The sequence below is a fragment of the Peromyscus californicus genome, unplaced genomic scaffold (assembly GCF_007827085.1).
Source record: "Peromyscus californicus insignis strain IS unplaced genomic scaffold, ASM782708v3 Scaffold_6__1_contigs__length_162567912, whole genome shotgun sequence".
Lineage (NCBI taxonomy): Eukaryota > Metazoa > Chordata > Mammalia > Rodentia > Cricetidae > Peromyscus > Peromyscus californicus.
The window spans coordinates 12,179,873-12,192,302 of record NW_026294584.1 but is presented as its reverse complement, the minus strand read 5'-3'; the positions used below and the strand labels follow the sequence as shown (position 1 = coordinate 12,192,302).

General features: G+C 36.8%; 1 long non-coding RNA gene across 1 annotated transcript; it reads left to right on the top strand.

The window, feature by feature from the left end:
* The first annotated feature begins 558 nt into the window (after positions 1–558).
* Positions 559–6,778, top strand: LOC128098984 (uncharacterized). The gene is made up of 3 exons (XR_008214406.1): positions 559–2,075; positions 2,884–3,088; positions 4,168–6,778. It is a non-coding gene; the product is annotated as an uncharacterized LOC128098984 (long non-coding RNA).
* Positions 6,779–12,430: the final 5,652 nt, after the last annotated feature.

Below are 12,430 nucleotides of genomic sequence, written 5' to 3'. Positions count from 1 at the left end.
CATTGTTTATAACAATTTAATTTTGATCTGTTTCTCTCTACCTCATTCCAAGAGGAAAGACTAGCTTGTTCACCATTTGGTAGCATGTGTCTATACAAAATCTGAACACATTTAAAAGGAGAAAACTAGGAAGAAGAACGCAAAATAAAAATTAAAATTAGGAGTAGATGAGGTTCCTAATGACGGTCACTAATGGGTGGCATGCTAATATTTTCTTTATCCTGAAGGAACATGTTGTGAGGTATTTGCACACTGTGTGAAAATGTATTGCTGTGATGGTGTAATAAAAAGCTGAACATCAAAAGAAAAGGTTAAGTGGGACTTCTGGAGAGAGAGAGAGGACTCTGGGTGGAAGAAAGGTGGAGTCATGGATCTCTGTGAGTTCGAGGCCAGCCTGGTCTCCAAAGCGAGTTCCAGGAAAGGCACAAAGCTACACAGAGAAACCCTGTCTCGAAAAACCAAAAAAAAAAAAAAAAAAAAAAAAAAAAAAGAAAGGTGGAGTCGCAAAGGTGGAAACAGGAGGTTCAAGATGAAAGAGAGGTATTGTCACATGACAGCACATAGATTAATGTGTTAATTTAAGTTATAAGAGCTAGTGGGACAAGCCTAAGCTAAGGCATATCTTTCGTAATAATAATAAGTCTTTGTGTCATTATTTGCAGGCTGGTGGTTCCAACAAGAAAACATGTTATATAGGGCACCAAACATGGAGCCATGTATATCCACACAAGGCCTGAGAAAGCTAAAAAAAAAATCCTTCCTGGCTTCCTGGCCACTGTGGTCTCTCAGGTAGTCAGGTAGGCTGGCTCTTTTAAGAGGCCGTGCTGTGTAGCTGAGCACTTGAGCAGCCCACACTGGGTTCAAACTCCTGTTTCAGGCAGATACAACAAATTCCTAGAGCTGGGGCAGAGATTAGGCTCTCACAGAACTGAGGGGGGTGGAGCCAACCACCAGCATACCACAGGCTAAGTAGAGCCACATGGTGGTAGCCTAGCAGTTTAATTTTGGCTCACATGGTCAGAGGAGACTGCAGATGTGTTACGCATGTTCTCTCTCTCTCTCTCTCTCTCTCTCTCTCTCTCTCTCTCTCTCTCTCTCTCACACACACACACACACACACACACACACACACACACACAAACTAACAATAACAAAACAAACGAACAAACCAGGTTCAGGCTGATGAAACTTCTGAACAGGTGACAGTGTGTTTAAAAACATCAAATAAAGAAAAAGAAGATGGGTACAGACCATCATAGAAAAAAATTAGTTAAAGTCTTTGAAGAAAGACTAAAGTAATGTAAAGAGAATAAGCCATATAAGGATGGGAAATATAGAGGGCATCTGGATCCTTTATGGTGCTTTGTGGACACTGAATTTTTTAAATGCTAATGTACAAAAAAACAAAAGCTGCTGAGAGACATTGGATTATGGAAACTCCCAAATTAAACCAACTTATGTATTTTGAAAATGTTTTAACTTCAAAATGGAATTCAGTAAATATGTTGCATTGTGGGAGAGATGATGCTTATATTTCCACAGGAAACAAAACATTATGATTCTCTTCAAAATTAACAAAGATCAGATTTGATTGGGGGAAACCTGAAAATCTTGTCTACAGATACCAAAAAAGAAACCAAGAAAAACTACAGTTTAGGTGATGTGTATGCTGATCTCTCGACATGGGAGCAGCTCTGAGACTGGATGAGATGTGATAAATCTTTTTGTCTATAGAGTCCTCATGACTTATTATTACATGCCATCCTTACGTACAGCATGGATAGAGATTTATATTACAGTTTGGATATACAGTCTAAACAAACTTATAAAGTTAACAGATGCCTTTCACCTGCTCAAACATAAAACAAAAGATCATCTTTAACTGACTTGTGCATACTGCACATTCCATACTTGTGTTAATGCAGATATATATGTTACCTTTAAAAGTTTGTATGTTTTCAGAAAAAAAGGAACAGACTCCAATGAAAACAAGTAGCCCAAGTGATCCAGACTCAAAATGACTCTGTTGCAGTTTCCTCAAGATTCTACATCCAGAACAACTTCAAAACTGCTAGGTGAGATGGCCCAGCCTCACAGTCTACTCAAGCCAGGACTTCAGATAAGCTCTACACTTTCCCACCACACAGAGACTAAACAAAAAACAATACAGGGTCCCCTAAAGATGCTGTCACCCTTAGACAACAAGAAACAGTCTAGAGAACATGATGCCCACATTACTAAGAGGTAGGGTTTTTGGTCATTTGATGGGTTATGGATGTTTGTCATCATTTAGAGGAGTTGGTTGCAAATTGTTACTGGTCATGGTAAGGGAGTAAACTAAGCAAGGGAGGTTAGTTTCAATGATCTTTTTTTGAAAAGAAAAAATGGGGATGATAGGATAAAAGGGTAGATTATTGAATCTAGTTTAAACTAAAAAGCAACTATTAATTTCAAATATTTTAAATTGGTATAGATTTTTGTATAGTAATTCAAATTTAAGGTTATTTTTGTTAGAAAATACTCTGTATGTTTCTACTCTTAAGATTTTTTGTATGTTGATACAAATTTAAGGTTATTTTTGTTATTATATATACATGTATATATATGTTTCTACTTTTGTTTAAGGTATTGTGTCTATGCAGCTCATTTAACAATGTGATGTAAATTTCTAGTCCTTGAAAGTTATTATTACAAACTATTTAAGATAATTAAGAAATGTGTTAGTAGTTAGTCATCTAATAACCAAATGTGTGGCCATGTTAGGAATATTTTCAAGGTCAAACACAGATATATTTTAGGTAGAGAGTTGGTCTTCAAACACTTCAGAGACCTACAGAATATGGCATTTAAGATGTTTTAATAACCTAAGGCTCTTCATGACAGTGAGACACATCTGCTCCTGGCAGCATCAATTTACTTCAAAAAAGGATGATGGATATTGAAGAACCTCCATGTGGAGTTTGCTTTTATTATGGCAAAGTTAGATATTGGGCAAGAAACTGCCCTTGCCTTGACTGCTGACAGTATGCTATCCAAATTGGACAAGAGGACACAAAAGAAAGTGACTGCTGAACTTTGCCAAGACAAGGTAGGACAGCCCTTCAAAATTTCTGCTTCACAGAAAAGTCTGTCAGATATTCTAGGCCTCAGGCTGAAGATAGATGCCCCAAAGTTGTAGAGGAACCTTGGGTGACTGTCTAGGCAGCCAGCTGTTTCTGTCATTTCTATAGTTTTAGAAGTTGCTTGCTCAGCACTTTGTGTTTACTCAGGTAATATCAAATCCTTCTCAAGCCTTTGATGGGGTCAAAGACTAGATAGTTATAGTGAAAGTTTTTCTTGTTACCAAATTCAGAAAAGAAATTTATAAAAGATATAAAGTTTATAAAAACATAAAAGTTTAAGTTGTTTATCTAAGAAGATGTTTTTAGGATGGTAATACAAGTTATGATAGAAAATGGTTTAGCTATAAAACTTTGGACTCACTATGATAGGATAGATAATACATACAGTACTTTTTTTGAATTTTCCAAATACATATGGACTAAATATTATGAATGTAATTCTTACTTGCTAATTGTTCATATTGTATATAGTTTTACTATTTAGAGTTAAAACCTTCCCTTTTTATTTAGACAAAAGGGGGAAATGTTGTGGGATATTTATACACTGTGTGAAAATGTATTGCTGTGACTGGTGTAATAAAAGGCTGAATGGCCAATAGCTAGGAAGAGGTTAGGTGGGACTTCCAGGAAGAGAGAGGATTCTGGAAAGAAGAAAGGTGGAGTCACAAGCTAGACCTGGAGAGGAAACAGGAGGTGCAAGATGAAAGAGATGTAATGCCACATGACAGAATGTAGATTGATATAAATGGGTTAATTTAAGTTATAAGAGTTAGTGGGACAAACCTAAGCTAAGGTCTAGCTTTTGTAATTAATAACAAGTTTCCACATCATTATTTGTGGGCAGTCCTGATGAGAAAGCATATTACAGGAATGTGCTTGAGAAATTAATAGTATCTGTAGTTTTATTGAAGGCATAATAAGGGTAAGGTAGAATGTGCATCAATTTGAAGAGAGGCCTCCTATAGACTGGGATTATACAGCTAATAAAGATGAAAATAGACATTTTCGGATAGAACAAGACTCACTGATTATCTTGCTTTCACAGTGGAAGTCTCCAAAAGATAAAATCTGGAGTGTATTACTAAAACAAGTTTCACAGAGAGAGAGAAAAAAAACACAGAGAAAACAAGCATAAATCACTGAAGCTCAGTAAACAGTATGAGCCCTGCATCAAGTAGAGAGAAAGAAGACAAAGTAAATAAAATAAAAATGAAACAGTTGCTAACATTCCTTAAAATAATCAAGGTTGCCCAAACCAAGATAAAGCTGAGCAATTCTTACATCCAAGAGTGGTGTTAAGATGCATGGCTCCTAGATGTGAATGTACTATCTTCAATTGGATGAAAACTGAACTCATGCAAAAAACTACAGACAACTGAAGAAACATCAATGTAATAATTATAGTATATTAATTTTGGTTAATTGTGAAAACTATATCAGTGTTGTAAGCTGTAGACAACAGAAGAAACTTGGTGTGCATATGAGAACTGAGAGCTCACTTTACAATTTACCCTTATGTCTGAAGTTCATGTGGATTAAAAGATTTAGAGAAATTGTAAAAGAGGAAATTAGGAACAACTGCTCTGAGAAACATCACTGGTCCTTACTTGGCAATAAAAGACAGGGTACAGAAATTGATGGTCATGTTAATATGAAAGTCTATCAACAATGATTGTTTATCTGAAGTGACTGAGAAAGAAGAAGAACCCTTTCTAAGAAGACATATTTTAAAGCATTCTACATGTATTCAACAGACATGGTAACTGATTCATGGGACTGAAAATATCCACTTCAAGGCATTATGGGTGTTGTGTTAGCAAATAGTGCTGAGAGTTCAACACTGAATGCCCAATACACAAAGTCCAATGAAGGAACAAAATTCAAGAGGGTTTCAATATGGTAAACAGAAAAGTAAAACATCTAAATTGACTGAGTCTATTTCAATTACAATTTTATGAACACCACAAAACCAAATATATCATAAACTGGACCCAAGGATGGATGTTTTAATTGGATGACTTTTTCTCGCTGATAAGTTGTTTGCTATCATTACCCCAATGAAAGAATTGAGTTAATGTATATTGCAGATTCTGGGCATCTCTTGAAGACTAACTTGCATTTGGTGAGGACTACACTAACATTGTCTATGCTCACTTTCTGTCTCTTGAGTACTCTTGCGATTCTGCTGTGATATTTGGCATTATTAAGCACTGAGTTTAAAATTATAATTTTGTTTGTGATAAATACCCCTAATGGTTTATTTTTTAAGGTTCATGTCACATTAACTCTTTATATTAAAAAAAGATAACTTGTGACAGTCTCACTGATAAAGTATGTTCAGTTTTGAGTCACCAAAAGAATTACCAAAACAAGCTGTTGAAAACAGTTTCTCCCTCATATGGAGAATCTATCCTGTTGAGACTGAGTAGAACAAGATGTTGAGGGGGATGAAATTTTAACTACATAAAGGAATAGAGTAAAATTTATTTCTCTTGATTATAAGCTATGAGAACATTTCTATTTTTATAACATAATTTATTCCTATGAAGTTTTAATAAGGATGATATTTAGATTAGAACATATTTGTGTTTCTAGTTTATAGTTGGAGAATCTTATTTTTTAATCACATTATGGACCTTCTGATAAGGACCACTGAACATGGTGGCTGGATATCACTTTGGTTAGAGAGCAGAAAAGTGTATTTTCTTCAGAAATATATTAGAAAGGGGGAAGGTGAGGGGGGCCGGAGTGGGGAGAACAAGGGAATCTGTGGCTGATATGTAGAACTGAATTGTATTGCAAAATAAAAATAAAAATTAAAAAAAAGAAAGACACATTTAAAATCTAAAATCTATTATCTCCCATTATTGAGTAGAAAAATATGTAGCAAGGATAGGTGGACATTTCAATAGATGGTGAAAATCAATGTTGAAATTGTAACTTAAGTCTCACATTAGAAGCCTCTGTCATTTGATTGATCCATCTATTTGCCCATTCATTGAACTATGCATCCCTCATCTGTTCAGCACTTTTCAAACAAATTCAAATCTTACTTCAGGCTTAGATTGACAGGGTGCAAGAAATAAATATTTGAATGATTAAGCAAACAAATGAGCTCTGTGATAAAATGCCAGTCAGCGTGTGTATTTATAAAAATATGTAAGTATAATATATAAGATTGATCACGTCCTTTCACATTTACTTTGTGAGCGTGTACTACTCAGTAAAATCAGGTGACATTTGCAAGATATTTGGAATACCATGGTGATTGATAGCTTTTCTTTCTTAAATAGGGAAACTTTCCACTACACAGAACTATAAGAAACTATGGTTCTCATTTCTCTGGTCACAGTTTGAGTTTTCTTTTTTCTTTTTTGATGTATGCAAAGTCCCAAATTGAAGTGAAAGTCCTTTCGGCTGGTAGTAATTTACTTTCCTTAGAGTGCTTAGTGGTGACATAATTGATTTTGTTGCCATTGATTAAAAGTCACATTAAGTTTAAAACTGTCAGCTGAACCCAGAGATAACATTTTCATAATGACTTTTAATAAACATGGAAGAAGTGATTTCATTGCATTCATAAATTTGATGAATGGCATTTTCCCAGGACCAAAATAAGTGAGAGGCTCATTTGCACGTGTAATTACTGCATTACAGGTAGAGTCAGTAGCACATTTCTTTTGTGTGTGTGGGGGGGTGGGGGGGGGGGTGGTGTGAGACATGAACAAACCAGATATAGGTTTAGAAAAAACTCTAAAAATTGATACTATTGGGAGTTTCAGAAAGCTAATCATGTTTTCATGTACAAAAAAGGAAAGATGGGGAACATTCTTATTCACTCTGACTGACATTGCTGAAGATTTTTATCTACAAAAATACTTTAGTTAGGCATTTCTACCTCCCAGGTCCAAATCAGAATGTAGCCACTTTGCTGAGCACCAGTTTTCCCTGCTTCTGCTCCACCCACATTAAGATTATATCAATCAAATTGTCCCTTAGATCAATCTCATCGTGCAATTTTTCTGCTCAGAACTTTGAATATTTCTTCTTTTGCTGAAGTCAAACCCAGAATCGTAACCATGGCCAGTGTGATTGTCGTGTGCATACAGCATGTTTTTACCTTTCCAGTCACTACTCCTTACATTATTTCAAAATATTGCCTTCTCACAATCCATTTGATCTGTCTCACCACTCAGGCAGGCTCTGTCTCAGGGCTTTGTGTTTGTTATTCCATTTACCTTGGATATTTTTCTCAAGTTTCTTATATGGCCAGATTCATATCTTCACCATAAAGTTCCTGGTCATATTCTCTACAATGTATATGTTGTACATACCACCCCTCTCTTACTTTTTGTTCACAGAGTGTTTCTAGATATGCAGTACACATAGATTTTGTTTACCTCTCTTGTTAATTGTTTTACTTCAAACAGAAAATGTGCCCGAAGAGAGCAGAAAGTTTGGTGTACACTGCCATATTCAAGTATGAGAACAGTAATTGATATGTAGTGAATATTAGATGCTTATTGAATAAGTGAATATGTTTATTAAATTTTGATTCTATGCCCAAACATAAATGCATAAATAGTTAGCTCATAAATTAGACACTTACTTGAGATTTTATATTACTCTAAAATTTTAACTGTCTGCTTCTGGGCAAGTGTTAGAAATACAAGAGTCAATAAATCCTGTACATGCTTCTTAAGAACGGAATTCTTGTTATTTTTAAATGAGGTTTAGAAAATGTATGTAGATTTTGGAGAGGTAGAAACACCAGATTCCCCAAGGGGAGAATTGTGAGGTCATTATCTCGTGCTTCTTGGAGAAAGTAGAATTGATCCCTTCATAAGGGGATCAATTTGTACTTTCAACTCATGATGAAAGAGATGAACAAGCAGAGGTAAGAAAAAAAATCCTTTTAAAAAATATTATGTGTGAGTGTATGTGCAGTATGTTTATACTTCATGTCCGTGGATCCAGAAGAAATTATTATCTAGCTCTGATATTCTGGAGCTAGAGTTGCAGATGGCTGTGGGCACTATGTGGGTTATGGGAACCTAACCCGGGTTGTCTGCAACAGGAGCAAACTCTCTCTACCTCTGAGCCTTCTCTTCAGCTGCAAGAATAATTGTTGCTTTAAAATACAGGTGTCCCCCCCCCCCCCCAGGAACACAGTACTTGACACATGTTATGTCTTCATAGATACTGGTTGAGTGAAAATTAACTCTGCTCTTTATCTGGAGGAAAGTGAGGCCAGTGCTGACTCAAGGTTCAGGAGGAGTCTGTATTCCAGAACAACTCACAGGAGACACTACTGAGAAGTATGGTAGATTGTGAGCCAGATGAAGTAAGACCTTAGCCCTTACAGTTGCTGTTGAGTGGAGCCTCTGAAAAGATGCAATTCCAATCTGGAGCCTGCGGTCACTAGTAACAATCAGAGCTAGGTCAGTAATGGCAATTAGGGGTCACATGAAAACGCTCCAGTGGAAGGCACACAGCTCAAGAGGAAAACCCAACTAGCATTCACATGAGGGCTGTTCGTAAGCATGTGAAAATACAAATTCTGTAAACTGGACTTCCACATGAAAAACAGCCAGTAGAGCTTCAGGTCCTTGATGATTTAATTCATCCTTCCTTATTATCCTTCATATTTAACTCTGTACACACAGAGCATCTGGAAAGCGAGTTCCTGTGGAGTAACTGTAGTTTTAAGAAAAACAATTTTTTTCTTTATTCTTCCTGTCTTAGCGTTCTACTGCTGTGAATAGACAGCATGACCATGGCAACTCTTATAAATGAAAGTATTTAACTGGGGTGCCTTGAAGTTTGTCCATTCTCATCATGGCAGGGAGCATGGCAAAGTGCAGGCAGACTTGGTACTGGAGAAGTAGCTGAGAGTGCTGTATCTGGATCCACAGGCAGCAGGAAGAGAGCAGCTGGGTCTGGACTGAGTTTCTGAAACCCAAAGCTCACCCCCAGTAACACACTTCCTCTAACAAGGCCACAGCTCTGAATCCTTCCAAATAGTGACATTCCCTGGGGACCAAGCATTCAAATCTATGGGGGCCATTCTAATTCAAACCACCACACTTCCCCTCTTTCAAAAGGCTCAAACTGTATTTATTAGCTCAAGGTACTTTCAAAACAAGCTTGAGGTTTCTAAGGATCACATCTTTTGTGAGCTTGTGTGTGTCAGTAAATGTGTGTGCAGGTACACAGGCATGTACATAAGGAGGCCAGAGGCAAATGTCTAGTATCTTTCAAGTTTTTGATTGTTTATGGTGTGTCTCTGTGTGCATGTGCATGAGCATATGCGTGCGTGTGTGTGTGTGTGTGTGTGTGTGTGTGTGTGTGTGTGTGTGTGTGTGTGTGTGTGTGTATAAGGCTGATATCTGGTAATCCTACAATATTTCTTGTCTAAATTCAGAGCTTGGCAATATTGCTAGTCTTGCTAATGGGCCTGCTCTGGGGATCCTGTGTTGTCTGAAATCTCAGGTGGGCCACTCATTCCACCTGTGTATAATGGGCTCTGGGGTCAGAGAACTTGCCCGTGGGGTGCAGATACTTCCCCCACTGCCTTGTTTGTTTGTTTTGGGGTGTTCTTGTTTGCTTGCTTGTTTTGGGGTACTCTGTTTGGGGGTGCTCTTATTTGTTTTGGGGTGTTCTTGTATGTTTGGGGGTAGTTTTATTTTTTTGAGATGAGTTTTTCACTAAACCTGGAGCGTACTGATTCAGCTAGACTGGCTTTCTCCTCTTAATTCCTGAATTATCTCTGTAATTGAGTTTCCTTGTACTCTTATCCCAACATCAATGTTGTGCAGCTCTATTTGCCTGAGCTCCATTTTATATCGTGATCTAGATTTTATTAAGAGCTCAGCCAGAACCCTCTATCTGCACTTCACTGACCTTCTCCTGCCTCAGAGTCTGGTGCCTCACTGGGCATTTTTGTGGTTGCTGCTCATTTATAGGTCTATAGATAAGGATGGCATATATGAGTAAAGCTACTTAAAATCAGTTGATATGGCCAAACACAAAACAAGCTCAGTGGCATTTTTACAGGTTGTTTGTCTCATAAGGTTTTGACAGGGCTTTTATTTTTCCTCAACCTTTCAGGTCTTTGTGTATACATTACAGCTTCCGATTTTGTGTTTTTAGGGAATCCCTGTGTGTAAGAACATGAGCGTCTCTGCATCTACTGCTTTTTCTTCTTTTCGTTTGTTTGTTTCTCTTCCAATTTGTTTACTTTTGTTTTTATCTTATATTATTGTTCCTTAGATGTCTGCTTGTTTTCCAATGAGACAGAAAGGGGGTGGGAAGGTGTGTGTGGAAAGCTAGGAAGAGTAGAGGGAGGGGAAATTGTGATCAGGATATATCGTATAAAAAAAATCTATTTTCTTTTTTTTGAAATTTAACATTATTTTTTAATTGATTCTTTGGGAATTTCGCATCATGCACCCCAATCCCACTCATTGCATAGTCCTTCCATGTCTGCCCCTCACCCTTGTAGCCTTCCCCCAAAAAAGGAAATAAAAAAAGAAGAAAAACGTTTCTCACCTGCCTTTCCTGCCTCTCTGTCATGCATCTTTTGTTGTAGTGGCCTTGAAAGCTTCAGTGTGTTCTGCAGTAGACCCTTTTGCCAAAACAGCTTTACTTGCGGGGTGTCTGCACCGGCCTGTGGCTTTCTTCCAGTCTTTCCAGCAAAAAAACATCTATTTTTCAATAAAAGAAAGAAAAAAAATAAAACTGCTTGCTATATATTTTAAAAGAATATTTATTTTTAAATCTGCGATTTAGCATAAGAGTTTGAGGAATTTTTGAGCACCTCTCATTTATAAACTTGTCTTGAGCAAAAGTCAACATTCTTTAAGAATTATTTGAAACTAATTGAGCTTGAGAATTTGACTGGTGGACAAGGAGTGGAAAGACACAAACCAAAAATATTTTCCTTTGAATTATGGTTTGTTTATACTACTTTAAAATGTTAAGGACCACAATTACAGTGGATTAATTTTTATAGATAGTTTAATTCAGATTAAAACAAATTATATACACAAAGATATTATATGATATTGTAATTCCCTTACAATAGATAATTATAAAGATAAACTAGGGTATTAACATTCCATCATCTTGAATTTGCCTTATAAACAGTACATGTGGTTTTGATCTTTTAGGTTATTGTGTTTTTCTTGTAACTCATATCTTTTGCTTCAATATGAGGGTCAAAAACTCCTAGCACATATAGTACTCATGTGCAAATAAGTAAAACCACAGTTAATTTCCTGGCTTAATATGATTTTGTGTACACACACACACACACTCTATGTAAACTTTTTAGCTTTAATGTGGTTTTCCTGGCTAGTTTTTATTGTTAATTTGACACAAGATAGAGTTATCTGAGAAGAGAGAATCTCAGTTGCAAAGGAACCTTTCTAGGGCTGTAGGCAAGCCTGTAGGGCATTGTCTTAATTAGTGATGGATGAGGGCCCAGCCCATTCCACATGGTACCACCTCTCAGCTGGTGGCCCTGAGTTCTGGAAGAAAACAGGTTGAGCAAGCCAGTAAGCAGCCTCCATAGCTTCTGCATCAGCTTCTGCCTCCAGCTTCTTGCCAGGACTTCCTTCAATGATGAAGTGTAAATAAAATAAACCATTCTCTCCCCAAGTTGCTTTTGGGCATGGTGTTTTGTCACAGCACTAGAAACCCTAACTAAGCCAGAAATCTTTGCCTTAAAAAAATCATCACGTGAGTTATCAAGTAAAGATATGCGAAATTTCACATCCTGATATTTTTCGTCCTGTTCTTCTAATAATTTTAAATGATATTTTAATCCAAAGGCAGAAAAACTAGACAGTGAATACCAATTTCATATCTGAAGAAGCGTGATTTTTAAAGATGACTGTAACCACTGAAGTTCTCAGATTATCCCTGGAGAGAACAAGGTTGTGGAGAGAATGCATTTTTCACAGGGGCTGGAAGAGGATTTTCTTAAGTAATTAACTGCTTGTGGCTTTGAAGTGTGATGCAGTGTCTTCCCTGTAGTTGACACACAGGCGCTTTTTGCTCTGGGCTTTAACAGGGAACAGGTTAAGGACTTTTACCCATCCTGTGTCTGTGCTCTTTGTGTCTATGGGCCTGTGATTTTATTTTCTGGGATTCCTGCTCAGAGCTTCTAGCAAGCCTTTTTCACGTGTGGTCTTGATAAGTGATGTCAAACATATATGCTTGGTGTATATCTTCTTTATCATGTGAAATATTGAAAAACAATAATAATACTTTATAAAATAGTTTTAAGAATTAAGTAGAGCACA